The 26,049-nt window shown below is 57.6% G+C and overlaps 51 non-coding genes across 51 annotated transcripts; all 51 read left to right on the top strand.

The window, feature by feature from the left end:
* Window positions 1-192: 192 nt before the first annotated feature.
* On the top strand, window positions 193-311 carry LOC144540124 (5S ribosomal RNA). Its single transcript, XR_013505346.1, has one exon. It is a non-coding gene; the product is annotated as a 5S ribosomal RNA (ribosomal RNA).
* A 392-nt stretch (window positions 312-703) lies between these two features.
* LOC144540123 (5S ribosomal RNA) lies at window positions 704-822 on the top strand. Its single transcript, XR_013505345.1, has one exon. It is a non-coding gene; the product is annotated as a 5S ribosomal RNA (ribosomal RNA).
* A 392-nt stretch (window positions 823-1,214) lies between these two features.
* LOC144540883 (5S ribosomal RNA) lies at window positions 1,215-1,333 on the top strand. The gene has a single exon (XR_013506101.1). It is a non-coding gene; the product is annotated as a 5S ribosomal RNA (ribosomal RNA).
* Window positions 1,334-1,725: 392 nt separating this feature from the next.
* LOC144540122 (5S ribosomal RNA) lies at window positions 1,726-1,844 on the top strand. Its single transcript, XR_013505344.1, has one exon. It is a non-coding gene; the product is annotated as a 5S ribosomal RNA (ribosomal RNA).
* A 392-nt stretch (window positions 1,845-2,236) lies between these two features.
* On the top strand, window positions 2,237-2,355 carry LOC144540121 (5S ribosomal RNA). Its single transcript, XR_013505343.1, has one exon. It is a non-coding gene; the product is annotated as a 5S ribosomal RNA (ribosomal RNA).
* Window positions 2,356-2,747: 392 nt separating this feature from the next.
* On the top strand, window positions 2,748-2,866 carry LOC144540120 (5S ribosomal RNA). The gene has a single exon (XR_013505342.1). It is a non-coding gene; the product is annotated as a 5S ribosomal RNA (ribosomal RNA).
* Window positions 2,867-3,258: 392 nt separating this feature from the next.
* On the top strand, window positions 3,259-3,377 carry LOC144540119 (5S ribosomal RNA). Its single transcript, XR_013505341.1, has one exon. It is a non-coding gene; the product is annotated as a 5S ribosomal RNA (ribosomal RNA).
* A 392-nt stretch (window positions 3,378-3,769) lies between these two features.
* On the top strand, window positions 3,770-3,888 carry LOC144540118 (5S ribosomal RNA). Its single transcript, XR_013505340.1, has one exon. It is a non-coding gene; the product is annotated as a 5S ribosomal RNA (ribosomal RNA).
* Window positions 3,889-4,280: 392 nt separating this feature from the next.
* Window positions 4,281-4,399, top strand: LOC144540116 (5S ribosomal RNA). The gene has a single exon (XR_013505338.1). It is a non-coding gene; the product is annotated as a 5S ribosomal RNA (ribosomal RNA).
* Window positions 4,400-4,791: 392 nt separating this feature from the next.
* Window positions 4,792-4,910, top strand: LOC144540115 (5S ribosomal RNA). Its single transcript, XR_013505337.1, has one exon. It is a non-coding gene; the product is annotated as a 5S ribosomal RNA (ribosomal RNA).
* A 392-nt stretch (window positions 4,911-5,302) lies between these two features.
* LOC144540114 (5S ribosomal RNA) lies at window positions 5,303-5,421 on the top strand. Its single transcript, XR_013505336.1, has one exon. It is a non-coding gene; the product is annotated as a 5S ribosomal RNA (ribosomal RNA).
* Window positions 5,422-5,813: 392 nt separating this feature from the next.
* Window positions 5,814-5,932, top strand: LOC144540988 (5S ribosomal RNA). The gene has a single exon (XR_013506203.1). It is a non-coding gene; the product is annotated as a 5S ribosomal RNA (ribosomal RNA).
* A 392-nt stretch (window positions 5,933-6,324) lies between these two features.
* LOC144541008 (5S ribosomal RNA) lies at window positions 6,325-6,443 on the top strand. The gene has a single exon (XR_013506223.1). It is a non-coding gene; the product is annotated as a 5S ribosomal RNA (ribosomal RNA).
* Window positions 6,444-6,835: 392 nt separating this feature from the next.
* On the top strand, window positions 6,836-6,954 carry LOC144540113 (5S ribosomal RNA). The gene has a single exon (XR_013505335.1). It is a non-coding gene; the product is annotated as a 5S ribosomal RNA (ribosomal RNA).
* Window positions 6,955-7,346: 392 nt separating this feature from the next.
* On the top strand, window positions 7,347-7,465 carry LOC144540112 (5S ribosomal RNA). Its single transcript, XR_013505334.1, has one exon. It is a non-coding gene; the product is annotated as a 5S ribosomal RNA (ribosomal RNA).
* Window positions 7,466-7,857: 392 nt separating this feature from the next.
* LOC144540110 (5S ribosomal RNA) lies at window positions 7,858-7,976 on the top strand. Its single transcript, XR_013505332.1, has one exon. It is a non-coding gene; the product is annotated as a 5S ribosomal RNA (ribosomal RNA).
* Window positions 7,977-8,368: 392 nt separating this feature from the next.
* Window positions 8,369-8,487, top strand: LOC144540109 (5S ribosomal RNA). The gene has a single exon (XR_013505331.1). It is a non-coding gene; the product is annotated as a 5S ribosomal RNA (ribosomal RNA).
* Window positions 8,488-8,879: 392 nt separating this feature from the next.
* Window positions 8,880-8,998, top strand: LOC144540108 (5S ribosomal RNA). Its single transcript, XR_013505330.1, has one exon. It is a non-coding gene; the product is annotated as a 5S ribosomal RNA (ribosomal RNA).
* A 392-nt stretch (window positions 8,999-9,390) lies between these two features.
* LOC144540107 (5S ribosomal RNA) lies at window positions 9,391-9,509 on the top strand. Its single transcript, XR_013505329.1, has one exon. It is a non-coding gene; the product is annotated as a 5S ribosomal RNA (ribosomal RNA).
* A 392-nt stretch (window positions 9,510-9,901) lies between these two features.
* LOC144540106 (5S ribosomal RNA) lies at window positions 9,902-10,020 on the top strand. The gene has a single exon (XR_013505328.1). It is a non-coding gene; the product is annotated as a 5S ribosomal RNA (ribosomal RNA).
* Window positions 10,021-10,412: 392 nt separating this feature from the next.
* LOC144541006 (5S ribosomal RNA) lies at window positions 10,413-10,531 on the top strand. Its single transcript, XR_013506221.1, has one exon. It is a non-coding gene; the product is annotated as a 5S ribosomal RNA (ribosomal RNA).
* Window positions 10,532-10,923: 392 nt separating this feature from the next.
* On the top strand, window positions 10,924-11,042 carry LOC144541005 (5S ribosomal RNA). Its single transcript, XR_013506220.1, has one exon. It is a non-coding gene; the product is annotated as a 5S ribosomal RNA (ribosomal RNA).
* Window positions 11,043-11,434: 392 nt separating this feature from the next.
* Window positions 11,435-11,553, top strand: LOC144541004 (5S ribosomal RNA). Its single transcript, XR_013506219.1, has one exon. It is a non-coding gene; the product is annotated as a 5S ribosomal RNA (ribosomal RNA).
* Window positions 11,554-11,945: 392 nt separating this feature from the next.
* LOC144541003 (5S ribosomal RNA) lies at window positions 11,946-12,064 on the top strand. Its single transcript, XR_013506218.1, has one exon. It is a non-coding gene; the product is annotated as a 5S ribosomal RNA (ribosomal RNA).
* Window positions 12,065-12,456: 392 nt separating this feature from the next.
* LOC144541002 (5S ribosomal RNA) lies at window positions 12,457-12,575 on the top strand. Its single transcript, XR_013506217.1, has one exon. It is a non-coding gene; the product is annotated as a 5S ribosomal RNA (ribosomal RNA).
* Window positions 12,576-12,967: 392 nt separating this feature from the next.
* Window positions 12,968-13,086, top strand: LOC144541000 (5S ribosomal RNA). The gene has a single exon (XR_013506215.1). It is a non-coding gene; the product is annotated as a 5S ribosomal RNA (ribosomal RNA).
* Window positions 13,087-13,478: 392 nt separating this feature from the next.
* LOC144540104 (5S ribosomal RNA) lies at window positions 13,479-13,597 on the top strand. Its single transcript, XR_013505326.1, has one exon. It is a non-coding gene; the product is annotated as a 5S ribosomal RNA (ribosomal RNA).
* Window positions 13,598-13,989: 392 nt separating this feature from the next.
* LOC144540103 (5S ribosomal RNA) lies at window positions 13,990-14,108 on the top strand. The gene has a single exon (XR_013505325.1). It is a non-coding gene; the product is annotated as a 5S ribosomal RNA (ribosomal RNA).
* A 392-nt stretch (window positions 14,109-14,500) lies between these two features.
* Window positions 14,501-14,619, top strand: LOC144540101 (5S ribosomal RNA). The gene has a single exon (XR_013505324.1). It is a non-coding gene; the product is annotated as a 5S ribosomal RNA (ribosomal RNA).
* Window positions 14,620-15,011: 392 nt separating this feature from the next.
* Window positions 15,012-15,130, top strand: LOC144540100 (5S ribosomal RNA). Its single transcript, XR_013505323.1, has one exon. It is a non-coding gene; the product is annotated as a 5S ribosomal RNA (ribosomal RNA).
* Window positions 15,131-15,522: 392 nt separating this feature from the next.
* Window positions 15,523-15,641, top strand: LOC144540099 (5S ribosomal RNA). Its single transcript, XR_013505322.1, has one exon. It is a non-coding gene; the product is annotated as a 5S ribosomal RNA (ribosomal RNA).
* Window positions 15,642-16,033: 392 nt separating this feature from the next.
* On the top strand, window positions 16,034-16,152 carry LOC144540098 (5S ribosomal RNA). Its single transcript, XR_013505321.1, has one exon. It is a non-coding gene; the product is annotated as a 5S ribosomal RNA (ribosomal RNA).
* A 392-nt stretch (window positions 16,153-16,544) lies between these two features.
* On the top strand, window positions 16,545-16,663 carry LOC144540097 (5S ribosomal RNA). The gene has a single exon (XR_013505320.1). It is a non-coding gene; the product is annotated as a 5S ribosomal RNA (ribosomal RNA).
* A 392-nt stretch (window positions 16,664-17,055) lies between these two features.
* Window positions 17,056-17,174, top strand: LOC144540096 (5S ribosomal RNA). The gene has a single exon (XR_013505319.1). It is a non-coding gene; the product is annotated as a 5S ribosomal RNA (ribosomal RNA).
* A 392-nt stretch (window positions 17,175-17,566) lies between these two features.
* LOC144540095 (5S ribosomal RNA) lies at window positions 17,567-17,685 on the top strand. The gene has a single exon (XR_013505318.1). It is a non-coding gene; the product is annotated as a 5S ribosomal RNA (ribosomal RNA).
* Window positions 17,686-18,077: 392 nt separating this feature from the next.
* Window positions 18,078-18,196, top strand: LOC144540094 (5S ribosomal RNA). Its single transcript, XR_013505317.1, has one exon. It is a non-coding gene; the product is annotated as a 5S ribosomal RNA (ribosomal RNA).
* A 392-nt stretch (window positions 18,197-18,588) lies between these two features.
* On the top strand, window positions 18,589-18,707 carry LOC144540092 (5S ribosomal RNA). Its single transcript, XR_013505315.1, has one exon. It is a non-coding gene; the product is annotated as a 5S ribosomal RNA (ribosomal RNA).
* A 392-nt stretch (window positions 18,708-19,099) lies between these two features.
* On the top strand, window positions 19,100-19,218 carry LOC144540091 (5S ribosomal RNA). The gene has a single exon (XR_013505314.1). It is a non-coding gene; the product is annotated as a 5S ribosomal RNA (ribosomal RNA).
* A 392-nt stretch (window positions 19,219-19,610) lies between these two features.
* On the top strand, window positions 19,611-19,729 carry LOC144540090 (5S ribosomal RNA). Its single transcript, XR_013505313.1, has one exon. It is a non-coding gene; the product is annotated as a 5S ribosomal RNA (ribosomal RNA).
* Window positions 19,730-20,121: 392 nt separating this feature from the next.
* On the top strand, window positions 20,122-20,240 carry LOC144540089 (5S ribosomal RNA). Its single transcript, XR_013505312.1, has one exon. It is a non-coding gene; the product is annotated as a 5S ribosomal RNA (ribosomal RNA).
* Window positions 20,241-20,632: 392 nt separating this feature from the next.
* Window positions 20,633-20,751, top strand: LOC144540088 (5S ribosomal RNA). Its single transcript, XR_013505311.1, has one exon. It is a non-coding gene; the product is annotated as a 5S ribosomal RNA (ribosomal RNA).
* Window positions 20,752-21,143: 392 nt separating this feature from the next.
* Window positions 21,144-21,262, top strand: LOC144540087 (5S ribosomal RNA). The gene has a single exon (XR_013505310.1). It is a non-coding gene; the product is annotated as a 5S ribosomal RNA (ribosomal RNA).
* A 392-nt stretch (window positions 21,263-21,654) lies between these two features.
* LOC144540086 (5S ribosomal RNA) lies at window positions 21,655-21,773 on the top strand. The gene has a single exon (XR_013505309.1). It is a non-coding gene; the product is annotated as a 5S ribosomal RNA (ribosomal RNA).
* Window positions 21,774-22,165: 392 nt separating this feature from the next.
* On the top strand, window positions 22,166-22,284 carry LOC144540085 (5S ribosomal RNA). The gene has a single exon (XR_013505308.1). It is a non-coding gene; the product is annotated as a 5S ribosomal RNA (ribosomal RNA).
* A 392-nt stretch (window positions 22,285-22,676) lies between these two features.
* Window positions 22,677-22,795, top strand: LOC144540084 (5S ribosomal RNA). The gene has a single exon (XR_013505307.1). It is a non-coding gene; the product is annotated as a 5S ribosomal RNA (ribosomal RNA).
* Window positions 22,796-23,187: 392 nt separating this feature from the next.
* LOC144540083 (5S ribosomal RNA) lies at window positions 23,188-23,306 on the top strand. The gene has a single exon (XR_013505306.1). It is a non-coding gene; the product is annotated as a 5S ribosomal RNA (ribosomal RNA).
* Window positions 23,307-23,698: 392 nt separating this feature from the next.
* Window positions 23,699-23,817, top strand: LOC144540081 (5S ribosomal RNA). Its single transcript, XR_013505304.1, has one exon. It is a non-coding gene; the product is annotated as a 5S ribosomal RNA (ribosomal RNA).
* Window positions 23,818-24,209: 392 nt separating this feature from the next.
* Window positions 24,210-24,328, top strand: LOC144540080 (5S ribosomal RNA). Its single transcript, XR_013505303.1, has one exon. It is a non-coding gene; the product is annotated as a 5S ribosomal RNA (ribosomal RNA).
* A 392-nt stretch (window positions 24,329-24,720) lies between these two features.
* Window positions 24,721-24,839, top strand: LOC144540079 (5S ribosomal RNA). Its single transcript, XR_013505302.1, has one exon. It is a non-coding gene; the product is annotated as a 5S ribosomal RNA (ribosomal RNA).
* Window positions 24,840-25,231: 392 nt separating this feature from the next.
* LOC144540078 (5S ribosomal RNA) lies at window positions 25,232-25,350 on the top strand. Its single transcript, XR_013505301.1, has one exon. It is a non-coding gene; the product is annotated as a 5S ribosomal RNA (ribosomal RNA).
* Window positions 25,351-25,742: 392 nt separating this feature from the next.
* Window positions 25,743-25,861, top strand: LOC144540077 (5S ribosomal RNA). The gene has a single exon (XR_013505300.1). It is a non-coding gene; the product is annotated as a 5S ribosomal RNA (ribosomal RNA).
* The last annotated feature ends 188 nt before the right edge of the window (window positions 25,862-26,049 follow it).

The following is a 26,049-nucleotide window of genomic DNA, read 5'->3' as shown; positions in this document are numbered from 1 at the left end:
CCGTCGCTGAACAGCGCAAATGTAGGGGAGAGAAAAGACTGCGGCCTTGCTCCCGGTGAGCACAACGGCTGAGGGCGTCAATGATAATAGAGGGCAGAGAAATAGGCCCATTTGGTGGCCGGTTTTCAAAGGGCCCTGCAGTAGGCACAGGCTAAGCCGTGTATAAAAGGCCTCCCTGCCGCCGCCTCAATTGCTTACGGCCATACCACTCTGAACACGCCCGATCTCGTCCGATCTCGGAAGCTAAGCAGGGTCGGGCCTGGTTAGTACTTGGATGGGAGACCGCCTGGGAATACCAGGTGCTGTAAGCTTTTTCATCTTTCTAGGCAGCAGAGGGCGCTGCTCCCTCTCCGGGGGAGACAGGGGGCCTCCAACAACAGTGCTGGCCAGCGGCAGTGCAGTCACTTTTGCAGAGGAAGTACAAGGACGACATCACGTCCCGTGTGCCAGCAACAGCTGGCTTTCCCTCGGGGAGGCTGCAAACTTATCACAGCATGCATTTGTGTCCCTGCCGTCGCTGAACAGCGCAAATGTAGGGGAGAGAAAAGACTGCGGCCTTGCTCCCGGTGAGCACAACGGCTGAGGGCGTCAATGATAATAGAGGGCAGAGAAATAGGCCCATTTGGTGGCCGGTTTTCAAAGGGCCCTGCAGTAGGCACAGGCTAAGCCGTGTATAAAAGGCCTCCCTGCCGCCGCCTCAATTGCTTACGGCCATACCACTCTGAACACGCCCGATCTCGTCCGATCTCGGAAGCTAAGCAGGGTCGGGCCTGGTTAGTACTTGGATGGGAGACCGCCTGGGAATACCAGGTGCTGTAAGCTTTTTCATCTTTCTAGGCAGCAGAGGGCGCTGCTCCCTCTCCGGGGGAGACAGGGGGCCTCCAACAACAGTGCTGGCCAGCGGCAGTGCAGTCACTTTTGCAGAGGAAGTACAAGGACGACATCACGTCCCGTGTGCCAGCAACAGCTGGCTTTCCCTCGGGGAGGCTGCAAACTTATCACAGCATGCATTTGTGTCCCTGCCGTCGCTGAACAGCGCAAATGTAGGGGAGAGAAAAGACTGCGGCCTTGCTCCCGGTGAGCACGACGGCTGAGGGCGTCAATGATAATAGAGGGCAGAGAAATAGGCCCATTTGGTGGCCGGTTTTCAAAGGGCCCTGCAGTAGGCACAGGCTAAGCCGTGTATAAAAGGCCTCCCTGCCGCCGCCTCAATTGCTTACGGCCATACCACTCTGAACACGCCCGATCTCGTCCGATCTCGGAAGCTAAGCAGGGTCGGGCCTGGTTAGTACTTGGATGGGAGACCGCCTGGGAATATCAGGTGCTGTAAGCTTTTTCATCTTTCTAGGCAGCAGAGGGCGCTGCTCCCTCTCCGGGGGAGACAGGGGGCCTCCAACAACAGTGCTGGCCAGCGGCAGTGCAGTCACTTTTGCAGAGGAAGTACAAGGACGACATCACGTCCCGTGTGCCAGCAACAGCTGGCTTTCCCTCGGGGAGGCTGCAAACTTATCACAGCATGCATTTGTGTCCCTGCCGTCGCTGAACAGCGCAAATGTAGGGGAGAGAAAAGACTGCGGCCTTGCTCCCGGTGAGCACAACGGCTGAGGGCGTCAATGATAACAGAGGGCAGAGAAATAGGCCCATTTGGTGGCCGGTTTTCAAAGGGCCCTGCAGTAGGCACAGGCTAAGCCGTGTATAAAAGGCCTCCCTGCCGCCGCCTCAATTGCTTACGGCCATACCACTCTGAACACGCCCGATCTCGTCCGATCTCGGAAGCTAAGCAGGGTCGGGCCTGGTTAGTACTTGGATGGGAGACCGCCTGGGAATACCAGGTGCTGTAAGCTTTTTCATCTTTCTAGGCAGCAGAGGGCGCTGCTCCCTCTCCGGGGGAGACAGGGGGCCTCCAACAACAGTGCTGGCCAGCGGCAGTGCAGTCACTTTTGCAGAGGAAGTACAAGGACGACATCACGTCCCGTGTGCCAGCAACAGCTGGCTTTCCCTCGGGGAGGCTGCAAACTTATCACAGCATGCATTTGTGTCCCTGCCGTCGCTGAACAGCGCAAATGTAGGGGAGAGAAAAGACTGCGGCCTTGCTCCCGGTGAGCACAACGGCTGAGGGCGTCAATGATAACAGAGGGCAGAGAAATAGGCCCATTTGGTGGCCGGTTTTCAAAGGGCCCTGCAGTAGGCACAGGCTAAGCCGTGTATAAAAGGCCTCCCTGCCGCCGCCTCAATTGCTTACGGCCATACCACTCTGAACACGCCCGATCTCGTCCGATCTCGGAAGCTAAGCAGGGTCGGGCCTGGTTAGTACTTGGATGGGAGACCGCCTGGGAATACCAGGTGCTGTAAGCTTTTTCATCTTTCTAGGCAGCAGAGGGCGCTGCTCCCTCTCCGGGGGAGACAGGGGGCCTCCAACAACAGTGCTGGCCAGCGGCAGTGCAGTCACTTTTGCAGAGGAAGTACAAGGACGACATCACGTCCCGTGTGCCAGCAACAGCTGGCTTTCCCTCGGGGAGGCTGCAAACTTATCACAGCATGCATTTGTGTCCCTGCCGTCGCTGAACAGCGCAAATGTAGGGGAGAGAAAAGACTGCGGCCTTGCTCCCGGTGAGCACAACGGCTGAGGGCGTCAATGATAACAGAGGGCAGAGAAATAGGCCCATTTGGTGGCCGGTTTTCAAAGGGCCCTGCAGTAGGCACAGGCTAAGCCGTGTATAAAAGGCCTCCCTGCCGCCGCCTCAATTGCTTACGGCCATACCACTCTGAACACGCCCGATCTCGTCCGATCTCGGAAGCTAAGCAGGGTCGGGCCTGGTTAGTACTTGGATGGGAGACCGCCTGGGAATACCAGGTGCTGTAAGCTTTTTCATCTTTCTAGGCAGCAGAGGGCGCTGCTCCCTCTCCGGGGGAGACAGGGGGCCTCCAACAACAGTGCTGGCCAGCGGCAGTGCAGTCACTTTTGCAGAGGAAGTACAAGGACGACATCACGTCCCGTGTGCCAGCAACAGCTGGCTTTCCCTCGGGGAGGCTGCAAACTTATCACAGCATGCATTTGTGTCCCTGCCGTCGCTGAACAGCGCAAATGTAGGGGAGAGAAAAGACTGCGGCCTTGCTCCCGGTGAGCACAACGGCTGAGGGCGTCAATGATAATAGAGGGCAGAGAAATAGGCCCATTTGGTGGCCGGTTTTCAAAGGGCCCTGCAGTAGGCACAGGCTAAGCCGTGTATAAAAGGCCTCCCTGCCGCCGCCTCAATTGCTTACGGCCATACCACTCTGAACACGCCCGATCTCGTCCGATCTCGGAAGCTAAGCAGGGTCGGGCCTGGTTAGTACTTGGATGGGAGACCGCCTGGGAATACCAGGTGCTGTAAGCTTTTTCATCTTTCTAGGCAGCAGAGGGCGCTGCTCCCTCTCCGGGGGAGACAGGGGGCCTCCAACAACAGTGCTGGCCAGCGGCAGTGCAGTCACTTTTGCAGAGGAAGTACAAGGACGACATCACGTCCCGTGTGCCAGCAACAGCTGGCTTTCCCTCGGGGAGGCTGCAAACTTATCACAGCATGCATTTGTGTCCCTGCCGTCGCTGAACAGCGCAAATGTAGGGGAGAGAAAAGACTGCGGCCTTGCTCCCGGTGAGCACAACGGCTGAGGGCGTCAATGATAATAGAGGGCAGAGAAATAGGCCCATTTGGTGGCCGGTTTTCAAAGGGCCCTGCAGTAGGCACAGGCTAAGCCGTGTATAAAAGGCCTCCCTGCCGCCGCCTCAATTGCTTACGGCCATACCACTCTGAACACGCCCGATCTCGTCCGATCTCGGAAGCTAAGCAGGGTCGGGCCTGGTTAGTACTTGGATGGGAGACCGCCTGGGAATACCAGGTGCTGTAAGCTTTTTCATCTTTCTAGGCAGCAGAGGGCGCTGCTCCCTCTCCGGGGGAGACAGGGGGCCTCCAACAACAGTGCTGGCCAGCGGCAGTGCAGTCACTTTTGCAGAGGAAGTACAAGGACGACATCACGTCCCGTGTGCCAGCAACAGCTGGCTTTCCCTCGGGGAGGCTGCAAACTTATCACAGCATGCATTTGTGTCCCTGCCGTCGCTGAACAGCGCAAATGTAGGGGAGAGAAAAGACTGCGGCCTTGCTCCCGGTGAGCACAACGGCTGAGGGCGTCAATGATAATAGAGGGCAGAGAAATAGGCCCATTTGGTGGCCGGTTTTCAAAGGGCCCTGCAGTAGGCACAGGCTAAGCCGTGTATAAAAGGCCTCCCTGCCGCCGCCTCAATTGCTTACGGCCATACCACTCTGAACACGCCCGATCTCGTCCGATCTCGGAAGCTAAGCAGGGTCGGGCCTGGTTAGTACTTGGATGGGAGACCGCCTGGGAATACCAGGTGCTGTAAGCTTTTTCATCTTTCTAGGCAGCAGAGGGCGCTGCTCCCTCTCCGGGGGAGACAGGGGGCCTCCAACAACAGTGCTGGCCAGCGGCAGTGCAGTCACTTTTGCAGAGGAAGTACAAGGACGACATCACGTCCCGTGTGCCAGCAACAGCTGGCTTTCCCTCGGGGAGGCTGCAAACTTATCACAGCATGCATTTGTGTCCCTGCCGTCGCTGAACAGCGCAAATGTAGGGGAGAGAAAAGACTGCGGCCTTGCTCCCGGTGAGCACAACGGCTGAGGGCGTCAATGATAATAGAGGGCAGAGAAATAGGCCCATTTGGTGGCCGGTTTTCAAAGGGCCCTGCAGTAGGCACAGGCTAAGCCGTGTATAAAAGGCCTCCCTGCCGCCGCCTCAATTGCTTACGGCCATACCACTCTGAACACGCCCGATCTCGTCCGATCTCGGAAGCTAAGCAGGGTCGGGCCTGGTTAGTACTTGGATGGGAGACCGCCTGGGAATACCAGGTGCTGTAAGCTTTTTCATCTTTCTAGGCAGCAGAGGGCGCTGCTCCCTCTCCGGGGGAGACAGGGGGCCTCCAACAACAGTGCTGGCCAGCGGCAGTGCAGTCACTTTTGCAGAGGAAGTACAAGGACGACATCACGTCCCGTGTGCCAGCAACAGCTGGCTTTCCCTCGGGGAGGCTGCAAACTTATCACAGCATGCATTTGTGTCCCTGCCGTCGCTGAACAGCGCAAATGTAGGGGAGAGAAAAGACTGCGGCCTTGCTCCCGGTGAGCACAACGGCTGAGGGCGTCAATGATAATAGAGGGCAGAGAAATAGGCCCATTTGGTGGCCGGTTTTCAAAGGGCCCTGCAGTAGGCACAGGCTAAGCCGTGTATAAAAGGCCTCCCTGCCGCCGCCTCAATTGCTTACGGCCATACCACTCTGAACACGCCCGATCTCGTCCGATCTCGGAAGCTAAGCAGGGTCGGGCCTGGTTAGTACTTGGATGGGAGACCGCCTGGGAATACCAGGTGCTGTAAGCTTTTTCATCTTTCTAGGCAGCAGAGGGCGCTGCTCCCTCTCCGGGGGAGACAGGGGGCCTCCAACAACAGTGCTGGCCAGCGGCAGTGCAGTCACTTTTGCAGAGGAAGTACAAGGACGACATCACGTCCCGTGTGCCAGCAACAGCTGGCTTTCCCTCGGGGAGGCTGCAAACTTATCACAGCATGCATTTGTGTCCCTGCCGTCGCTGAACAGCGCAAATGTAGGGGAGAGAAAAGACTGCGGCCTTGCTCCCGGTGAGCACGACGGCTGAGGGCGTCAATGATAATAGAGGGCAGAGAAATAGGCCCATTTGGTGGCCGGTTTTCAAAGGGCCCTGCAGTAGGCACAGGCTAAGCCGTGTATAAAAGGCCTCCCTGCCGCCGCCTCAATTGCTTACGGCCATACCACTCTGAACACGCCCGATCTCGTCCGATCTCGAAAGCTAAGCAGGGTCGGGCCTGGTTAGTACTTGGATGGGAGACCGCCTGGGAATACCAGGTGCTGTAAGCTTTTTCATCTTTCTAGGCAGCAGAGGGCGCTGCTCCCTCTCCGGGGGAGACAGGGGGCCTCCAACAACAGTGCTGGCCAGCGGCAGTGCAGTCACTTTTGCAGAGGAAGTACAAGGACGACATCACGTCCCGTGTGCCAGCAACAGCTGGCTTTCCCTCGGGGAGGCTGCAAACTTATCACAGCATGCATTTGTGTCCCTGCCGTCGCTGAACAGCGCAAATGTAGGGGAGAGAAAAGACTGCGGCCTTGCTCCCGGTGAGCACAACGGCTGAGGGCGTCAATGATAATAGAGGGCAGAGAAATAGGCCCATTTGGTGGCCGGTTTTCAAAGGGCCCTGCAGTAGGCACAGGCTAAGCCGTGTATAAAAGGCCTCCCTGCCGCCGCCTCAATTGCTTACGGCCATACCACTCTGAACACGCCCGATCTCGTCCGATCTCGGAAGCTAAGCAGGGTCGGGCCTGGTTAGTACTTGGACGGGAGACCGCCTGGGAATACCAGGTGCTGTAAGCTTTTTCATCTTTCTAGGCAGCAGAGGGCGCTGCTCCCTCTCCGGGGGAGACAGGGGGCCTCCAACAACAGTGCTGGCCAGCGGCAGTGCAGTCACTTTTGCAGAGGAAGTACAAGGACGACATCACGTCCCGTGTGCCAGCAACAGCTGGCTTTCCCTCGGGGAGGCTGCAAACTTATCACAGCATGCATTTGTGTCCCTGCCGTCGCTGAACAGCGCAAATGTAGGGGAGAGAAAAGACTGCGGCCTTGCTCCCGGTGAGCACAACGGCTGAGGGCGTCAATGATAATAGAGGGCAGAGAAATAGGCCCATTTGGTGGCCGGTTTTCAAAGGGCCCTGCAGTAGGCACAGGCTAAGCCGTGTATAAAAGGCCTCCCTGCCGCCGCCTCAATTGCTTACGGCCATACCACTCTGAACACGCCCGATCTCGTCCGATCTCGGAAGCTAAGCAGGGTCGGGCCTGGTTAGTACTTGGATGGGAGACCGCCTGGGAATACCAGGTGCTGTAAGCTTTTTCATCTTTCTAGGCAGCAGAGGGCGCTGCTCCCTCTCCGGGGGAGACAGGGGGCCTCCAACAACAGTGCTGGCCAGCGGCAGTGCAGTCACTTTTGCAGAGGAAGTACAAGGACGACATCACGTCCCGTGTGCCAGCAACAGCTGGCTTTCCCTCGGGGAGGCTGCAAACTTATCACAGCATGCATTTGTGTCCCTGCCGTCGCTGAACAGCGCAAATGTAGGGGAGAGAAAAGACTGCGGCCTTGCTCCCGGTGAGCACAACGGCTGAGGGCGTCAATGATAATAGAGGGCAGAGAAATAGGCCCATTTGGTGGCCGGTTTTCAAAGGGCCCTGCAGTAGGCACAGGCTAAGCCGTGTATAAAAGGCCTCCCTGCCGCCGCCTCAATTGCTTACGGCCATACCACTCTGAACACGCCCGATCTCGTCCGATCTCGGAAGCTAAGCAGGGTCGGGCCTGGTTAGTACTTGGATGGGAGACCGCCTGGGAATACCAGGTGCTGTAAGCTTTTTCATCTTTCTAGGCAGCAGAGGGCGCTGCTCCCTCTCCGGGGGAGACAGGGGGCCTCCAACAACAGTGCTGGCCAGCGGCAGTGCAGTCACTTTTGCAGAGGAAGTACAAGGACGACATCACGTCCCGTGTGCCAGCAACAGCTGGCTTTCCCTCGGGGAGGCTGCAAACTTATCACAGCATGCATTTGTGTCCCTGCCGTCGCTGAACAGCGCAAATGTAGGGGAGAGAAAAGACTGCGGCCTTGCTCCCGGTGAGCACAACGGCTGAGGGCGTCAATGATAATAGAGGGCAGAGAAATAGGCCCATTTGGTGGCCGGTTTTCAAAGGGCTCTGCAGTAGGCACAGGCTAAGCCGTGTATAAAAGGCCTCCCTGCCGCCGCCTCAATTGCTTACGGCCATACCACTCTGAACACGCCCGATCTCGTCCGATCTCGGAAGCTAAGCAGGGTCGGGCCTGGTTAGTACTTGGATGGGAGACCGCCTGGGAATACCAGGTGCTGTAAGCTTTTTCATCTTTCTAGGCAGCAGAGGGCGCTGCTCCCTCTCCGGGGGAGACAGGGGGCCTCCAACAACAGTGCTGGCCAGCGGCAGTGCAGTCACTTTTGCAGAGGAAGTACAAGGACGACATCACGTCCCGTGTGCCAGCAACAGCTGGCTTTCCCTCGGGGAGGCTGCAAACTTATCACAGCATGCATTTGTGTCCCTGCCGTCGCTGAACAGCGCAAATGTAGGGGAGAGAAAAGACTGCGGCCTTGCTCCCGGTGAGCACAACGGCTGAGGGCGTCAATGATAATAGAGGGCAGAGAAATAGGCCCATTTGGTGGCCGGTTTTCAAAGGGCCCTGCAGTAGGCACAGGCTAAGCCGTGTATAAAAGGCCTCCCTGCCGCCGCCTCAATTGCTTACGGCCATACCACTCTGAACACGCCCGATCTCGTCCGATCTCGGAAGCTAAGCAGGGTCGGGCCTGGTTAGTACTTGGATGGGAGACCGCCTGGGAATACCAGGTGCTGTAAGCTTTTTCATCTTTCTAGGCAGCAGAGGGCGCTGCTCCCTCTCCGGGGGAGACAGGGGGCCTCCAACAACAGTGCTGGCCAGCGGCAGTGCAGTCACTTTTGCAGAGGAAGTACAAGGACGACATCACGTCCCGTGTGCCAGCAACAGCTGGCTTTCCCTCGGGGAGGCTGCAAACTTATCACAGCATGCATTTGTGTCCCTGCCGTCGCTGAACAGCGCAAATGTAGGGGAGAGAAAAGACTGCGGCCTTGCTCCCGGTGAGCACAACGGCTGAGGGCGTCAATGATAATAGAGGGCAGAGAAATAGGCCCATTTGGTGGCCGGTTTTCAAAGGGCCCTGCAGTAGGCACAGGCTAAGCCGTGTATAAAAGGCCTCCCTGCCGCCGCCTCAATTGCTTACGGCCATACCACTCTGAACACGCCCGATCTCGTCCGATCTCGGAAGCTAAGCAGGGTCGGGCCTGGTTAGTACTTGGATGGGAGACCGCCTGGGAATACCAGGTGCTGTAAGCTTTTTCATCTTTCTAGGCAGCAGAGGGCGCTGCTCCCTCTCCGGGGGAGACAGGGGGCCTCCAACAACAGTGCTGGCCAGCGGCAGTGCAGTCACTTTTGCAGAGGAAGTACAAGGACGACATCACGTCCCGTGTGCCAGCAACAGCTGGCTTTCCCTCGGGGAGGCTGCAAACTTATCACAGCATGCATTTGTGTCCCTGCCGTCGCTGAACAGCGCAAATGTAGGGGAGAGAAAAGACTGCGGCCTTGCTCCCGGTGAGCACAACGGCTGAGGGCGTCAATGATAATAGAGGGCAGAGAAATAGGCCCATTTGGTGGCCGGTTTTCAAAGGGCCCTGCAGTAGGCACAGGCTAAGCCGTGTATAAAAGGCCTCCCTGCCGCCGCCTCAATTGCTTACGGCCATACCACTCTGAACACGCCCGATCTCGTCCGATCTCGGAAGCTAAGCAGGGTCGGGCCTGGTTAGTACTTGGATGGGAGACCGCCTGGGAATACCAGGTGCTGTAAGCTTTTTCATCTTTCTAGGCAGCAGAGGGCGCTGCTCCCTCTCCGGGGGAGACAGGGGGCCTCCAACAACAGTGCTGGCCAGCGGCAGTGCAGTCACTTTTGCAGAGGAAGTACAAGGACGACATCACGTCCCGTGTGCCAGCAACAGCTGGCTTTCCCTCGGGGAGGCTGCAAACTTATCACAGCATGCATTTGTGTCCCTGCCGTCGCTGAACAGCGCAAATGTAGGGGAGAGAAAAGACTGCGGCCTTGCTCCCGGTGAGCACAACGGCTGAGGGCGTCAATGATAATAGAGGGCAGAGAAATAGGCCCATTTGGTGGCCGGTTTTCAAAGGGCCCTGCAGTAGGCACAGGCTAAGCCGTGTATAAAAGGCCTCCCTGCCGCCGCCTCAATTGCTTACGGCCATACCACTCTGAACACGCCCGATCTCGTCCGATCTCGGAAGCTAAGCAGGGTCGGGCCTGGTTAGTACTTGGATGGGAGACCGCCTGGGAATACCAGGTGCTGTAAGCTTTTTCATCTTTCTAGGCAGCAGAGGGCGCTGCTCCCTCTCCGGGGGAGACAGGGGGCCTCCAACAACAGTGCTGGCCAGCGGCAGTGCAGTCACTTTTGCAGAGGAAGTACAAGGACGACATCACGTCCCGTGTGCCAGCAACAGCTGGCTTTCCCTCGGGGAGGCTGCAAACTTATCACAGCATGCATTTGTGTCCCTGCCGTCGCTGAACAGCGCAAATGTAGGGGAGAGAAAAGACTGCGGCCTTGCTCCCGGTGAGCACAACGGCTGAGGGCGTCAATGATAATAGAGGGCAGAGAAATAGGCCCATTTGGTGGCCGGTTTTCAAAGGGCCCTGCAGTAGGCACAGGCTAAGCCGTGTATAAAAGGCCTCCCTGCCGCCGCCTCAATTGCTTACGGCCATACCACTCTGAACACGCCCGATCTCGTCCGATCTCGGAAGCTAAGCAGGGTCGGGCCTGGTTAGTACTTGGACGGGAGACCGCCTGGGAATACCAGGTGCTGTAAGCTTTTTCATCTTTCTAGGCAGCAGAGGGCGCTGCTCCCTCTCCGGGGGAGACAGGGGGCCTCCAACAACAGTGCTGGCCAGCGGCAGTGCAGTCACTTTTGCAGAGGAAGTACAAGGACGACATCACGTCCCGTGTGCCAGCAACAGCTGGCTTTCCCTCGGGGAGGCTGCAAACTTATCACAGCATGCATTTGTGTCCCTGCCGTCGCTGAACAGCGCAAATGTAGGGGAGAGAAAAGACTGCGGCCTTGCTCCCGGTGAGCACAACGGCTGAGGGCGTCAATGATAATAGAGGGCAGAGAAATAGGCCCATTTGGTGGCCGGTTTTCAAAGGGCCCTGCAGTAGGCACAGGCTAAGCCGTGTATAAAAGGCCTCCCTGCCGCCGCCTCAATTGCTTACGGCCATACCACTCTGAACACGCCCGATCTCGTCCGATCTCGGAAGCTAAGCAGGGTCGGGCCTGGTTAGTACTTGGACGGGAGACCGCCTGGGAATACCAGGTGCTGTAAGCTTTTTCATCTTTCTAGGCAGCAGAGGGCGCTGCTCCCTCTCCGGGGGAGACAGGGGGCCTCCAACAACAGTGCTGGCCAGCGGCAGTGCAGTCACTTTTGCAGAGGAAGTACAAGGACGACATCACGTCCCGTGTGCCAGCAACAGCTGGCTTTCCCTCGGGGAGGCTGCAAACTTATCACAGCATGCATTTGTGTCCCTGCCGTCGCTGAACAGCGCAAATGTAGGGGAGAGAAAAGACTGCGGCCTTGCTCCCGGTGAGCACAACGGCTGAGGGCGTCAATGATAATAGAGGGCAGAGAAATAGGCCCATTTGGTGGCCGGTTTTCAAAGGGCCCTGCAGTAGGCACAGGCTAAGCCGTGTATAAAAGGCCTCCCTGCCGCCGCCTCAATTGCTTACGGCCATACCACTCTGAACACGCCCGATCTCGTCCGATCTCGGAAGCTAAGCAGGGTCGGGCCTGGTTAGTACTTGGACGGGAGACCGCCTGGGAATACCAGGTGCTGTAAGCTTTTTCATCTTTCTAGGCAGCAGAGGGCGCTGCTCCCTCTCCGGGGGAGACAGGGGGCCTCCAACAACAGTGCTGGCCAGCGGCAGTGCAGTCACTTTTGCAGAGGAAGTACAAGGACGACATCACGTGCCGTGTGCCAGCAACAGCTGGCTTTCCCTCGGGGAGGCTGCAAACTTATCACAGCATGCATTTGTGTCCCTGCCGTCGCTGAACAGCGCAAATGTAGGGGAGAGAAAAGACTGCGGCCTTGCTCCCGGTGAGCACAACGGCTGAGGGCGTCAATGATAATAGAGGGCAGAGAAATAGGCCCATTTGGTGGCCGGTTTTCAAAGGGCCCTGCAGTAGGCACAGGCTAAGCCGTGTATAAAAGGCCTCCCTGCCGCCGCCTCAATTGCTTACGGCCATACCACTCTGAACACGCCCGATCTCGTCCGATCTCGGAAGCTAAGCAGGGTCGGGCCTGGTTAGTACTTGGACGGGAGACCGCCTGGGAATACCAGGTGCTGTAAGCTTTTTCATCTTTCTAGGCAGCAGAGGGCGCTGCTCCCTCTCCGGGGGAGACAGGGGGCCTCCAACAACAGTGCTGGCCAGCGGCAGTGCAGTCACTTTTGCAGAGGAAGTACAAGGACGACATCACGTCCCGTGTGCCAGCAACAGCTGGCTTTCCCTCGGGGAGGCTGCAAACTTATCACAGCATGCATTTGTGTCCCTGCCGTCGCTGAACAGCGCAAATGTAGGGGAGAGAAAAGACTGCGGCCTTGCTCCCGGTGAGCACAACGGCTGAGGGCGTCAATGATAATAGAGGGCAGAGAAATAGGCCCATTTGGTGGCCGGTTTTCAAAGGGCCCTGCAGTAGGCACAGGCTAAGCCGTGTATAAAAGGCCTCCCTGCCGCCGCCTCAATTGCTTACGGCCATACCACTCTGAACACGCCCGATCTCGTCCGATCTCGGAAGCTAAGCAGGGTCGGGCCTGGTTAGTACTTGGACGGGAGACCGCCTGGGAATACCAGGTGCTGTAAGCTTTTTCATCTTTCTAGGCAGCAGAGGGCGCTGCTCCCTCTCCGGGGGAGACAGGGGGCCTCCAACAACAGTGCTGGCCAGCGGCAGTGCAGTCACTTTTGCAGAGGAAGTACAAGGACGACATCACGTCCCGTGTGCCAGCAACAGCTGGCTTTCCCTCGGGGAGGCTGCAAACTTATCACAGCATGCATTTGTGTCCCTGCCGTCGCTGAACAGCGCAAATGTAGGGGAGAGAAAAGACTGCGGCCTTGCTCCCGGTGAGCACAACGGCTGAGGGCGTCAATGATAATAGAGGGCAGAGAAATAGGCCCATTTGGTGGCCGGTTTTCAAAGGGCCCTGCAGTAGGCACAGGCTAAGCCGTGTATAAAAGGCCTCCCTGCCGCCGCCTCAATTGCTTACGGCCATACCACTCTGAACACGCCCGATCTCGTCCGATCTCGGAAGCTAAGCAGGGTCGGGCCTGGTTAGTACTTGGACGGGAGACCGCCTGGGAATACCAGGTGCTGTAAGCTTTTTCATCTTTCTAGGCAGCAGAGGGCGCTGCTCCCTCTCCGGGGGAGACAGGGGGCCTCCAACAACAGTGCTGGCCAGCGGCAGTGCAGTCACTTTTGCAGAGGAAGTACAAGGACGACATCACGTCCCGTGTGCCAGCAACAGCTGGCTTTCCCTCGGGGAGGCTGCAAACTTATCACAGCATGCATTTGTGTCCCTGCCGTCGCTGAACAGCGCAAATGTAGGGGAGAGAAAAGACTGCGGCCTTGCTCCCGGTGAGCACAACGGCTGAGGGCGTCAATGATAATAGAGGGCAGAGAAATAGGCCCATTTGGTGGCCGGTTTTCAAAGGGCCCTGCAGTAGGCACAGGCTAAGCCGTGTATAAAAGGCCTCCCTGCCGCCGCCTCAATTGCTTACGGCCATACCACTCTGAACACGCCCGATCTCGTCCGATCTCGGAAGCTAAGCAGGGTCGGGCCTGGTTAGTACTTGGATGGGAGACCGCCTGGGAATACCAGGTGCTGTAAGCTTTTTCATCTTTCTAGGCAGCAGAGGGCGCTGCTCCCTCTCCGGGGGAGACAGGGGGCCTCCAACAACAGTGCTGGCCAGCGGCAGTGCAGTCACTTTTGCAGAGGAAGTACAAGGACGACATCACGTCCCGTGTGCCAGCAACAGCTGGCTTTCCCTCGGGGAGGCTGCAAACTTATCACAGCATGCATTTGTGTCCCTGCCGTCGCTGAACAGCGCAAATGTAGGGGAGAGAAAAGACTGCGGCCTTGCTCCCGGTGAGCACAACGGCTGAGGGCGTCAATGATAATAGAGGGCAGAGAAATAGGCCCATTTGGTGGCCGGTTTTCAAAGGGCCCTGCAGTAGGCACAGGCTAAGCCGTGTATAAAAGGCCTCCCTGCCGCCGCCTCAATTGCTTACGGCCATACCACTCTGAACACGCCCGATCTCGTCCGATCTCGGAAGCTAAGCAGGGTCGGGCCTGGTTAGTACTTGGATGGGAGACCGCCTGGGAATACCAGGTGCTGTAAGCTTTTTCATCTTTCTAGGCAGCAGAGGGCGCTGCTCCCTCTCCGGGGGAGACAGGGGGCCTCCAACAACAGTGCTGGCCAGCGGCAGTGCAGTCACTTTTGCAGAGGAAGTACAAGGACGACATCACGTCCCGTGTGCCAGCAACAGCTGGCTTTCCCTCGGGGAGGCTGCAAACTTATCACAGCATGCATTTGTGTCCCTGCCGTCGCTGAACAGCGCAAATGTAGGGGAGAGAAAAGACTGCGGCCTTGCTCCCGGTGAGCACAACGGCTGAGGGCGTCAATGATAATAGAGGGCAGAGAAATAGGCCCATTTGGTGGCCGGTTTTCAAAGGGCCCTGCAGTAGGCACAGGCTAAGCCGTGTATAAAAGGCCTCCCTGCCGCCGCCTCAATTGCTTACGGCCATACCACTCTGAACACGCCCGATCTCGTCCGATCTCGGAAGCTAAGCAGGGTCGGGCCTGGTTAGTACTTGGATGGGAGACCGCCTGGGAATACCAGGTGCTGTAAGCTTTTTCATCTTTCTAGGCAGCAGAGGGCGCTGCTCCCTCTCCGGGGGAGACAGGGGGCCTCCAACAACAGTGCTGGCCAGCGGCAGTGCAGTCACTTTTGCAGAGGAAGTACAAGGACGACATCACGTCCCGTGTGCCAGCAACAGCTGGCTTTCCCTCGGGGAGGCTGCAAACTTATCACAGCATGCATTTGTGTCCCTGCCGTCGCTGAACAGCGCAAATGTAGGGGAGAGAAAAGACTGCGGCCTTGCTCCCGGTGAGCACAACGGCTGAGGGCGTCAATGATAATAGAGGGCAGAGAAATAGGCCCATTTGGTGGCCGGTTTTCAAAGGGCCCTGCAGTAGGCACAGGCTAAGCCGTGTATAAAAGGCCTCCCTGCCGCCGCCTCAATTGCTTACGGCCATACCACTCTGAACACGCCCGATCTCGTCCGATCTCGGAAGCTAAGCAGGGTCGGGCCTGGTTAGTACTTGGATGGGAGACCGCCTGGGAATACCAGGTGCTGTAAGCTTTTTCATCTTTCTAGGCAGCAGAGGGCGCTGCTCCCTCTCCGGGGGAGACAGGGGGCCTCCAACAACAGTGCTGGCCAGCGGCAGTGCAGTCACTTTTGCAGAGGAAGTACAAGGACGACATCACGTCCCGTGTGCCAGCAACAGCTGGCTTTCCCTCGGGGAGGCTGCAAACTTATCACAGCATGCATTTGTGTCCCTGCCGTCGCTGAACAGCGCAAATGTAGGGGAGAGAAAAGACTGCGGCCTTGCTCCCGGTGAGCACAACGGCTGAGGGCGTCAATGATAATAGAGGGCAGAGAAATAGGCCCATTTGGTGGCCGGTTTTCAAAGGGCCCTGCAGTAGGCACAGGCTAAGCCGTGTATAAAAGGCCTCCCTGCCGCCGCCTCAATTGCTTACGGCCATACCACTCTGAACACGCCCGATCTCGTCCGATCTCGGAAGCTAAGCAGGGTCGGGCCTGGTTAGTACTTGGATGGGAGACCGCCTGGGAATACCAGGTGCTGTAAGCTTTTTCATCTTTCTAGGCAGCAGAGGGCGCTGCTCCCTCTCCGGGGGAGACAGGGGGCCTCCAACAACAGTGCTGGCCAGCGGCAGTGCAGTCACTTTTGCAGAGGAAGTACAAGGACGACATCACGTCCCGTGTGCCAGCAACAGCTGGCTTTCCCTCGGGGAGGCTGCAAACTTATCACAGCATGCATTTGTGTCCCTGCCGTCGCTGAACAGCGCAAATGTAGGGGAGAGAAAAGACTGCGGCCTTGCTCCCGGTGAGCACAACGGCTGAGGGCGTCAATGATAATAGAGGGCAGAGAAATAGGCCCATTTGGTGGCCGGTTTTCAAAGGGCCCTGCAGTAGGCACAGGCTAAGCCGTGTATAAAAGGCCTCCCTGCCGCCGCCTCAATTGCTTACGGCCATACCACTCTGAACACGCCCGATCTCGTCCGATCTCGGAAGCTAAGCAGGGTCGGGCCTGGTTAGTACTTGGATGGGAGACCGCCTGGGAATACCAGGTGCTGTAAGCTTTTTCATCTTTCTAGGCAGCAGAGGGCGCTGCTCCCTCTCCGGGGGAGACAGGGGGCCTCCAACAACAGTGCTGGCCAGCGGCAGTGCAGTCACTTTTGCAGAGGAAGTACAAGGACGACATCACGTCCCGTGTGCCAGCAACAGCTGGCTTTCCCTCGGGGAGGCTGCAAACTTATCACAGCATGCATTTGTGTCCCTGCCGTCGCTGAACAGCGCAAATGTAGGGGAGAGAAAAGACTGCGGCCTTGCTCCCGGTGAGCACAACGGCTGAGGGCGTCAATGATAATAGAGGGCAGAGAAATAGGCCCATTTGGTGGCCGGTTTTCAAAGGGCCCTGCAGTAGGCACAGGCTAAGCCGTGTATAAAAGGCCTCCCTGCCGCCGCCTCAATTGCTTACGGCCATACCACTCTGAACACGCCCGATCTCGTCCGATCTCGGAAGCTAAGCAGGGTCGGGCCTGGTTAGTACTTGGATGGGAGACCGCCTGGGAATACCAGGTGCTGTAAGCTTTTTCATCTTTCTAGGCAGCAGAGGGCGCTGCTCCCTCTCCGGGGGAGACAGGGGGCCTCCAACAACAGTGCTGGCCAGCGGCAGTGCAGTCACTTTTGCAGAGGAAGTACAAGGACGACATCACGTCCCGTGTGCCAGCAACAGCTGGCTTTCCCTCGGGGAGGCTGCAAACTTATCACAGCATGCATTTGTGTCCCTGCCGTCGCTGAACAGCGCAAATGTAGGGGAGAGAAAAGACTGCGGCCTTGCTCCCGGTGAGCACAACGGCTGAGGGCGTCAATGATAATAGAGGGCAGAGAAATAGGCCCATTTGGTGGCCGGTTTTCAAAGGGCCCTGCAGTAGGCACAGGCTAAGCCGTGTATAAAAGGCCTCCCTGCCGCCGCCTCAATTGCTTACGGCCATACCACTCTGAACACGCCCGATCTCGTCCGATCTCGGAAGCTAAGCAGGGTCGGGCCTGGTTAGTACTTGGATGGGAGACCGCCTGGGAATACCAGGTGCTGTAAGCTTTTTCATCTTTCTAGGCAGCAGAGGGCGCTGCTCCCTCTCCGGGGGAGACAGGGGGCCTCCAACAACAGTGCTGGCCAGCGGCAGTGCAGTCACTTTTGCAGAGGAAGTACAAGGACGACATCACGTCCCGTGTGCCAGCAACAGCTGGCTTTCCCTCGGGGAGGCTGCAAACTTATCACAGCATGCATTTGTGTCCCTGCCGTCGCTGAACAGCGCAAATGTAGGGGAGAGAAAAGACTGCGGCCTTGCTCCCGGTGAGCACAACGGCTGAGGGCGTCAATGATAATAGAGGGCAGAGAAATAGGCCCATTTGGTGGCCGGTTTTCAAAGGGCCCTGCAGTAGGCACAGGCTAAGCCGTGTATAAAAGGCCTCCCTGCCGCCGCCTCAATTGCTTACGGCCATACCACTCTGAACACGCCCGATCTCGTCCGATCTCGGAAGCTAAGCAGGGTCGGGCCTGGTTAGTACTTGGATGGGAGACCGCCTGGGAATACCAGGTGCTGTAAGCTTTTTCATCTTTCTAGGCAGCAGAGGGCGCTGCTCCCTCTCCGGGGGAGACAGGGGGCCTCCAACAACAGTGCTGGCCAGCGGCAGTGCAGTCACTTTTGCAGAGGAAGTACAAGGACGACATCACGTCCCGTGTGCCAGCAACAGCTGGCTTTCCCTCGGGGAGGCTGCAAACTTATCACAGCATGCATTTGTGTCCCTGCCGTCGCTGAACAGCGCAAATGTAGGGGAGAGAAAAGACTGCGGCCTTGCTCCCGGTGAGCACAACGGCTGAGGGCGTCAATGATAATAGAGGGCAGAGAAATAGGCCCATTTGGTGGCCGGTTTTCAAAGGGCCCTGCAGTAGGCACAGGCTAAGCCGTGTATAAAAGGCCTCCCTGCCGCCGCCTCAATTGCTTACGGCCATACCACTCTGAACACGCCCGATCTCGTCCGATCTCGGAAGCTAAGCAGGGTCGGGCCTGGTTAGTACTTGGATGGGAGACCGCCTGGGAATACCAGGTGCTGTAAGCTTTTTCATCTTTCTAGGCAGCAGAGGGCGCTGCTCCCTCTCCGGGGGAGACAGGGGGCCTCCAACAACAGTGCTGGCCAGCGGCAGTGCAGTCACTTTTGCAGAGGAAGTACAAGGACGACATCACGTCCCGTGTGCCAGCAACAGCTGGCTTTCCCTCGGGGAGGCTGCAAACTTATCACAGCATGCATTTGTGTCCCTGCCGTCGCTGAACAGCGCAAATGTAGGGGAGAGAAAAGACTGCGGCCTTGCTCCCGGTGAGCACAACGGCTGAGGGCGTCAATGATAATAGAGGGCAGAGAAATAGGCCCATTTGGTGGCCGGTTTTCAAAGGGCCCTGCAGTAGGCACAGGCTAAGCCGTGTATAAAAGGCCTCCCTGCCGCCGCCTCAATTGCTTACGGCCATACCACTCTGAACACGCCCGATCTCGTCCGATCTCGGAAGCTAAGCAGGGTCGGGCCTGGTTAGTACTTGGATGGGAGACCGCCTGGGAATACCAGGTGCTGTAAGCTTTTTCATCTTTCTAGGCAGCAGAGGGCGCTGCTCCCTCTCCGGGGGAGACAGGGGGCCTCCAACAACAGTGCTGGCCAGCGGCAGTGCAGTCACTTTTGCAGAGGAAGTACAAGGACGACATCACGTCCCGTGTGCCAGCAACAGCTGGCTTTCCCTCGGGGAGGCTGCAAACTTATCACAGCATGCATTTGTGTCCCTGCCGTCGCTGAACAGCGCAAATGTAGGGGAGAGAAAAGACTGCGGCCTTGCTCCCGGTGAGCACAACGGCTGAGGGCGTCAATGATAATAGAGGGCAGAGAAATAGGCCCATTTGGTGGCCGGTTTTCAAAGGGCCCTGCAGTAGGCACAGGCTAAGCCGTGTATAAAAGGCCTCCCTGCCGCTGCCTCAATTGCTTACGGCCATACCACTCTGAACACGCCCGATCTCGTCCGATCTCGGAAGCTAAGCAGGGTCGGGCCTGGTTAGTACTTGGATGGGAGACCGCCTGGGAATACCAGGTGCTGTAAGCTTTTTCATCTTTCTAGGCAGCAGAGGGCGCTGCTCCCTCTCCGGGGGAGACAGGGGGCCTCCAACAACAGTGCTGGCCAGCGGCAGTGCAGTCACTTTTGCAGAGGAAGTACAAGGACGACATCACGTCCCGTGTGCCAGCAACAGCTGGCTTTCCCTCGGGGAGGCTGCAAACTTATCACAGCATGCATTTGTGTCCCTGCCGTCGCTGAACAGCGCAAATGTAGGGGAGAGAAAAGACTGCGGCCTTGCTCCCGGTGAGCACAACGGCTGAGGGCGTCAATGATAATAGAGGGCAGAGAAATAGGCCCATTTGGTGGCCGGTTTTCAAAGGGCCCTGCAGTAGGCACAGGCTAAGCCGTGTATAAAAGGCCTCCCTGCCGCCGCCTCAATTGCTTACGGCCATACCACTCTGAACACGCCCGATCTCGTCCGATCTCGGAAGCTAAGCAGGGTCGGGCCTGGTTAGTACTTGGATGGGAGACCGCCTGGGAATACCAGGTGCTGTAAGCTTTTTCATCTTTCTAGGCAGCAGAGGGCGCTGCTCCCTCTCCGGGGGAGACAGGGGGCCTCCAACAACAGTGCTGGCCAGCGGCAGTGCAGTCACTTTTGCAGAGGAAGTACAAGGACGACATCACGTCCCGTGTGCCAGCAACAGCTGGCTTTCCCTCGGGGAGGCTGCAAACTTATCACAGCATGCATTTGTGTCCCTGCCGTCGCTGAACAGCGCAAATGTAGGGGAGAGAAAAGACTGCGGCCTTGCTCCCGGTGAGCACAACGGCTGAGGGCGTCAATGATAATAGAGGGCAGAGAAATAGGCCCATTTGGTGGCCGGTTTTCAAAGGGCCCTGCAGTAGGCACAGGCTAAGCCGTGTATAAAAGGCCTCCCTGCCGCCGCCTCAATTGCTTACGGCCATACCACTCTGAACACGCCCGATCTCGTCCGATCTCGGAAGCTAAGCAGGGTCGGGCCTGGTTAGTACTTGGATGGGAGACCGCCTGGGAATACCAGGTGCTGTAAGCTTTTTCATCTTTCTAGGCAGCAGAGGGCGCTGCTCCCTCTCCGGGGGAGACAGGGGGCCTCCAACAACAGTGCTGGCCAGCGGCAGTGCAGTCACTTTTGCAGAGGAAGTACAAGGACGACATCACGTCCCGTGTGCCAGCAACAGCTGGCTTTCCCTCGGGGAGGCTGCAAACTTATCACAGCATGCATTTGTGTCCCTGCCGTCGCTGAACAGCGCAAATGTAGGGGAGAGAAAAGACTGCGGCCTTGCTCCCGGTGAGCACAACGGCTGAGGGCGTCAATGATAATAGAGGGCAGAGAAATAGGCCCATTTGGTGGCCGGTTTTCAAAGGGCCCTGCAGTAGGCACAGGCTAAGCCGTGTATAAAAGGCCTCCCTGCCGCCGCCTCAATTGCTTACGGCCATACCACTCTGAACACGCCCGATCTCGTCCGATCTCGGAAGCTAAGCAGGGTCGGGCCTGGTTAGTACTTGGATGGGAGACCGCCTGGGAATACCAGGTGCTGTAAGCTTTTTCATCTTTCTAGGCAGCAGAGGGCGCTGCTCCCTCTCCGGGGGAGACAGGGGGCCTCCAACAACAGTGCTGGCCAGCGGCAGTGCAGTCACTTTTGCAGAGGAAGTACAAGGACGACATCACGTCCCGTGTGCCAGCAACAGCTGGCTTTCCCTCGGGGAGGCTGCAAACTTATCACAGCATGCATTTGTGTCCCTGCCGTCGCTGAACAGCGCAAATGTAGGGGAGAGAAAAGACTGCGGCCTTGCTCCCGGTGAGCACAACGGCTGAGGGCGTCAATGATAATAGAGGGCAGAGAAATAGGCCCATTTGGTGGCCGGTTTTCAAAGGGCCCTGCAGTAGGCACAGGCTAAGCCGTGTATAAAAGGCCTCCCTGCCGCCGCCTCAATTGCTTACGGCCATACCACTCTGAACACGCCCGATCTCGTCCGATCTCGGAAGCTAAGCAGGGTCGGGCCTGGTTAGTACTTGGATGGGAGACCGCCTGGGAATACCAGGTGCTGTAAGCTTTTTCATCTTTCTAGGCAGCAGAGGGCGCTGCTCCCTCTCCGGGGGAGACAGGGGGCCTCCAACAACAGTGCTGGCCAGCGGCAGTGCAGTCACTTTTGCAGAGGAAGTACAAGGACGACATCACGTCCCGTGTGCCAGCAACAGCTGGCTTTCCCTCGGGGAGGCTGCAAACTTATCACAGCATGCATTTGTGTCCCTGCCGTCGCTGAACAGCGCAAATGTAGGGGAGAGAAAAGACTGCGGCCTTGCTCCCGGTGAGCACAACGGCTGAGGGCGTCAATGATAATAGAGGGCAGAGAAATAGGCCCATTTGGTGGCCGGTTTTCAAAGGGCCCTGCAGTAGGCACAGGCTAAGCCGTGTATAAAAGGCCTCCCTGCCGCCGCCTCAATTGCTTACGGCCATACCACTCTGAACACGCCCGATCTCGTCCGATCTCGGAAGCTAAGCAGGGTCGGGCCTGGTTAGTACTTGGATGGGAGACCGCCTGGGAATACCAGGTGCTGTAAGCTTTTTCATCTTTCTAGGCAGCAGAGGGCGCTGCTCCCTCTCCGGGGGAGACAGGGGGCCTCCAACAACAGTGCTGGCCAGCGGCAGTGCAGTCACTTTTGCAGAGGAAGTACAAGGACGACATCACGTCCCGTGTGCCAGCAACAGCTGGCTTTCCCTCGGGGAGGCTGCAAACTTATCACAGCATGCATTTGTGTCCCTGCCGTCGCTGAACAGCGCAAATGTAGGGGAGAGAAAAGACTGCGGCCTTGCTCCCGGTGAGCACAACGGCTGAGGGCGTCAATGATAATAGAGGGCAGAGAAATAGGCCCATTTGGTGGCCGGTTTTCAAAGGGCCCTGCAGTAGGCACAGGCTAAGCCGTGTATAAAAGGCCTCCCTGCCGCCGCCTCAATTGCTTACGGCCATACCACTCTGAACACGCCCGATCTCGTCCGATCTCGGAAGCTAAGCAGGGTCGGGCCTGGTTAGTACTTGGATGGGAGACCGCCTGGGAATACCAGGTGCTGTAAGCTTTTTCATCTTTCTAGGCAGCAGAGGGCGCTGCTCCCTCTCCGGGGGAGACAGGGGGCCTCCAACAACAGTGCTGGCCAGCGGCAGTGCAGTCACTTTTGCAGAGGAAGTACAAGGACGACATCACGTCCCGTGTGCCAGCAACAGCTGGCTTTCCCTCGGGGAGGCTGCAAACTTATCACAGCATGCATTTGTGTCCCTGCCGTCGCTGAACAGCGCAAATGTAGGGGAGAGAAAAGACTGCGGCCTTGCTCCCGGTGAGCACAACGGCTGAGGGCGTCAATGATAATAGAGGGCAGAGAAATAGGCCCATTTGGTGGCCGGTTTTCAAAGGGCCCTGCAGTAGGCACAGGCTAAGCCGTGTATAAAAGGCCTCCCTGCCGCCGCCTCAATTGCTTACGGCCATACCACTCTGAACACGCCCGATCTCGTCCGATCTCGGAAGCTAAGCAGGGTCGGGCCTGGTTAGTACTTGGATGGGAGACCGCCTGGGAATACCAGGTGCTGTAAGCTTTTTCATCTTTCTAGGCAGCAGAGGGCGCTGCTCCCTCTCCGGGGGAGACAGGGGGCCTCCAACAACAGTGCTGGCCAGCGGCAGTGCAGTCACTTTTGCAGAGGAAGTACAAGGACGACATCACGTCCCGTGTGCCAGCAACAGCTGGCTTTCCCTCGGGGAGGCTGCAAACTTATCACAGCATGCATTTGTGTCCCTGCCGTCGCTGAACAGCGCAAATGTAGGGGAGAGAAAAGACTGCGGCCTTGCTCCCGGTGAGCACAACGGCTGAGGGCGTCAATGATAATAGAGGGCAGAGAAATAGGCCCATTTGGTGGCCGGTTTTCAAAGGGCCCTGCAGTAGGCACAGGCTAAGCCGTGTATAAAAGGCCTCCCTGCCGCCGCCTCAATTGCTTACGGCCATACCACTCTGAACACGCCCGATCTCGTCCGATCTCGGAAGCTAAGCAGGGTCGGGCCTGGTTAGTACTTGGATGGGAGACCGCCTGGGAATACCAGGTGCTGTAAGCTTTTTCATCTTTCTAGGCAGCAGAGGGCGCTGCTCCCTCTCCGGGGGAGACAGGGGGCCTCCAACAACAGTGCTGGCCAGCGGCAGTGCAGTCACTTTTGCAGAGGAAGTACAAGGACGACATCACGTCCCGTGTGCCAGCAACAGCTGGCTTTCCCTCGGGGAGGCTGCAAACTTATCACAGCATGCATTTGTGTCCCTGCCGTCGCTGAACAGCGCAAATGTAGGGGAGAGAAAAGACTGCGGCCTTGCTCCCGGTGAGCACAACGGCTGAGGGCGTCAATGATAATAGAGGGCAGAGAAATAGGCCCATTTGGTGGCCGGTTTTCAAAGGGCCCTGCAGTAGGCACAGGCTAAGCCGTGTATAAAAGGCCTCCCTGCCGCCGCCTCAATTGCTTACGGCCATACCACTCTGAACACGCCCGATCTCGTCCGATCTCGGAAGCTAAGCAGGGTCGGGCCTGGTTAGTACTTGGATGGGAGACCGCCTGGGAATACCAGGTGCTGTAAGCTTTTTCATCTTTCTAGGCAGCAGAGGGCGCTGCTCCCTCTCCGGGGGAGACAGGGGGCCTCCAACAACAGTGCTGGCCAGCGGCAGTGCAGTCACTTTTGCAGAGGAAGTACAAGGACGACATCACGTCCCGTGTGCCAGCAACAGCTGGCTTTCCCTCGGGGAGGCTGCAAACTTATCACAGCATGCATTTGTGTCCCTGCCGTCGCTGAACAGCGCAAATGTAGGGGAGAGAAAAGACTGCGGCCTTGCTCCCGGTGAGCACAACGGCTGAGGGCGTCAATGATAATAGAGGGCAGAGAAATAGGCCCATTTGGTGGCCGGTTTTCAAAGGGCCCTGCAGTAGGCACAGGCTAAGCCGTGTATAAAAGGCCTCCCTGCCGCCGCCTCAATTGCTTACGGCCATACCACTCTGAACACGCCCGATCTCGTCCGATCTCGGAAGCTAAGCAGGGTCGGGCCTGGTTAGTACTTGGATGGGAGACCGCCTGGGAATACCAGGTGCTGTAAGCTTTTTCATCTTTCTAGGCAGCAGAGGGCGCTGCTCCCTCTCCGGGGGAGACAGGGGGCCTCCAACAACAGTGCTGGCCAGCGGCAGTGCAGTCACTTTTGCAGAGGAAGTACAAGGACGACATCACGTCCCGTGTGCCAGCAACAGCTGGCTTTCCCTCGGGGAGGCTGCAAACTTATCACAGCATGCATTTGTGTCCCTGCCGTCGCTGAACAGCGCAAATGTAGGGGAGAGAAAAGACTGCGGCCTTGCTCCCGGTGAGCACAACGGCTGAGGGCGTCAATGATAATAGAGGGCAGAGAAATAGGCCCATTTGGTGGCCGGTTTTCAAAGGGCCCTGCAGTAGGCACAGGCTAAGCCGTGTATAAAAGGCCTCCCTGCCGCCGCCTCAATTGCTTACGGCCATACCACTCTGAACACGCCCGATCTCGTCCGATCTCGGAAGCTAAGCAGGGTCGGGCCTGGTTAGTACTTGGATGGGAGACCGCCTGGGAATACCAGGTGCTGTAAGCTTTTTCATCTTTCTAGGCAGCAGAGGGCGCTGCTCCCTCTCCGGGGGAGACAGGGGGCCTCCAACAACAGTGCTGGCCAGCGGCAGTGCAGTCACTTTTGCAGAGGAAGTACAAGGACGACATCACGTCCCGTGTGCCAGCAACAGCTGGCTTTCCCTCGGGGAGGCTGCAAACTTATCACAGCATGCATTTGTGTCCCTGCCGTCGCTGAACAGCGCAAATGTAGGGGAGAGAAAAGACTGCGGCCTTGCTCCCGGTGAGCACAACGGCTGAGGGCGTCAATGATAATAGAGGGCAGAGAAATAGGCCCATTTGGTGGCCGGTTTTCAAAGGGCCCTGCAGTAGGCACAGGCTAAGCCGTGTATAAAAGGCCTCCCTGCCGCCGCCTCAATTGCTTACGGCCATACCACTCTGAACACGCCCGATCTCGTCCGATCTCGGAAGCTAAGCAGGGTCGGGCCTGGTTAGTACTTGGATGGGAGACCGCCTGGGAATACCAGGTGCTGTAAGCTTTTTCATCTTTCTAGGCAGCAGAGGGCGCTGCTCCCTCTCCGGGGGAGACAGGGGGCCTCCAACAACAGTGCTGGCCAGCGGCAGTGCAGTCACTTTTGCAGAGGAAGTACAAGGACGACATCACGTCCCGTGTGCCAGCAACAGCTGGCTTTCCCTCGGGGAGGCTGCAAACTTATCACAGCATGCATTTGTGTCCCTGCCGTCGCTGAACAGCGCAAATGTAGGGGAGAGAAAAGACTGCGGCCTTGCTCCCGGTGAGCACAACGGCTGAGGGCGTCAATGATAATAGAGGGCAGAGAAATAGGCCCATTTGGTGGCCGGTTTTCAAAGGGCCCTGCAGTAGGCACAGGCTAAGCCGTGTATAAAAGGCCTCCCTGCCGCCGCCTCAATTGCTTACGGCCATACCACTCTGAACACGCCCGATCTCGTCCGATCTCGGAAGCTAAGCAGGGTCGGGCCTGGTTAGTACTTGGATGGGAGACCGCCTGGGAATACCAGGTGCTGTAAGCTTTTTCATCTTTCTAGGCAGCAGAGGGCGCTGCTCCCTCTCCGGGGGAGACAGGGGGCCTCCAACAACAGTGCTGGCCAGCGGCAGTGCAGTCACTTTTGCAGAGGAAGTACAAGGACGACATCACGTCCCGTGTGCCAGCAACAGCTGGCTTTCCCTCGGGGAGGCTGCAAACTTATCACAGCATGCA

Source organism: Centroberyx gerrardi, chromosome 10, assembly GCF_048128805.1.
Source record: "Centroberyx gerrardi isolate f3 chromosome 10, fCenGer3.hap1.cur.20231027, whole genome shotgun sequence".
NCBI classification, from domain to species: domain Eukaryota; kingdom Metazoa; phylum Chordata; class Actinopteri; order Beryciformes; family Berycidae; genus Centroberyx; species Centroberyx gerrardi.
Note: the sequence above shows the minus strand (reverse complement) of the source record. Positions and strands in the feature narration are given on the sequence as shown.